The sequence below is a fragment of the Tursiops truncatus genome, chromosome 6 (genome assembly GCF_011762595.2).
Source record: "Tursiops truncatus isolate mTurTru1 chromosome 6, mTurTru1.mat.Y, whole genome shotgun sequence".
Lineage (NCBI taxonomy): Eukaryota > Metazoa > Chordata > Mammalia > Artiodactyla > Delphinidae > Tursiops > Tursiops truncatus.
The window spans coordinates 90,380,313-90,382,334 of NC_047039.1; positions in this window are offsets into that span (position 1 = coordinate 90,380,313).

The window sequence follows — 2,022 nt, forward strand, 5'->3', positions numbered from 1 at the left end:
ATGTGTAGATGAAGGATTCTGGAAAGGTTTTTAAGTCTGTACGTCTCCCCCAACAGGATAACAATTCTTCCTTATTCACTAATGGAGAGACAGCGCAGCTTAGGCCAGGGATCAACAAACTATGGCCCGACACCTGCTTTTGTACGGTTTGTGAGGTAGGAAAGGTTTTACATTTTTTTAAGTGGTTGAAAAAAACCCAACAAAATATTTTATGCACATAAACATTCTATAAAATTCAAATTTCAGGGTCCATAAAGATAGTTTTATTGGAACACAGCCATGCTTATTGGTTTTCGTACTGTCTATGGCTGCTTTCCTGCTACAACAGCAGAGTTGAGTAGTTGTGACAGAGACCAGATGGCCCATGAAGCGAAAATATTTACTATCTAGCCCTTTACAGAAGATGTTTGTCGACTCCTGGCTTAGGCTGTGGAATCAGACTGCCTGGGATCCAATCCTGACCCCTCTTCCTACTGCTTATGTGACACTGGGAAAAATTCTTAACCTCTTTGTGCCTCTGTTTCCTCATTGGAAGATTAAAAATGTGGCTGTTATAAAACAACTGAGTTAACATGTTATTAAACATAAAATATTTAGAATAGTGCCTTGCACGTAGTAAGCACTCAGTAAATGTTAATTATTATCACCATTGTGGCTTCAGAACCCAGCAGTGGGCTTGGCACGCTCTGTTATTACTCAAAGGACGTCTGTTGAACGAATGAGTGAGTAAGTGAATGGAGGTGTGCTCTGCCTCATCTGATTTGTGTAGCCTTATTCCACTTGCCTTTCCCCTTGCCAGCACCCACTGAGCATCTGCTAGCAATCTGGGTCTTGTGGCATTTTCCTTCTTGTGCTGTTAATTTTTAAATGAATTTTCAGGCTGTGGATGATGGAGGGAAGAGCAGAGGGTGTGGGGAGGGGACCCATGAAGTATGGACGCTGGAGCCATAATTGTGGGGTGTATGCATAAGAGATCGTGTTTCCAGAGAGTAAGGGCCCCTAACATAAACAATTTCTACAAGGAAAAGAAAAGAAATAACCATTTCTCGGAGCCCCCATTGTGAGTCCCGTAGGGAAATGGTCCTCTTCAGCATCTGGAACTTGCTGCAGCCTCCTAGGGAAGCCAGCACCGGGACCACGGAACAGAAGGGCAGCATCGCTCATTTGTGAGCTGAATGCTTTTGTGGCTGCAAGGCTCTCTTGTGGTTTGGAATAAGGCTCCTGTCCTTGGCGGGTCACTTGTCCTTCAAAAACTAGCCCAGAACGCTTTGAACACCTCCAGTGAAGCTCAGAACTCTTCCTTCAGGGAAAGTTTTATCTTTAAATTGACTGGAACTCCAATGAATCTGAGCCAAGCGTTTTGGGTCATTGCAGACCCTACTTCTAACTGGTTTCATTTTCCACATTCACCCCAGTATTACTTTGGGAGCTCCACAAAGGACAGAGTGTGTACATTCATGTCTGCCTTATCTATGTGTTCATAAAGGTTACTAGCACGGACCAGAAGAGTAAGTGCCACCAAGTATGTGCTGAGCTGGAAAACACACACAGACACACACGCACACACACATACACACACACACGGACACACAGACAGACACACAGACAGACACACATGCACACACACAGACACATACACACGGACACACAGACAGACACACAGACACAGACACACACGCACACAGACACACACACACACACATACACACGGACACACAGACAGACACACAGACACACACGCACACACACAGACACATACACACGGACACACAGACAGACACAGACACACACGCACACAGACACACACGCACACAGACACACACACACACATACACACGGACACACAGACACAGACACACACACAGACACACACGCACACACACAGACACACACACAGACACACATGCACACAGACACACACGCACACACACATACACATACACACGGACACACAGACAGACACACACACGCACACACACTGAAACACAGACACACGGACACACAGACACACACGCACACACA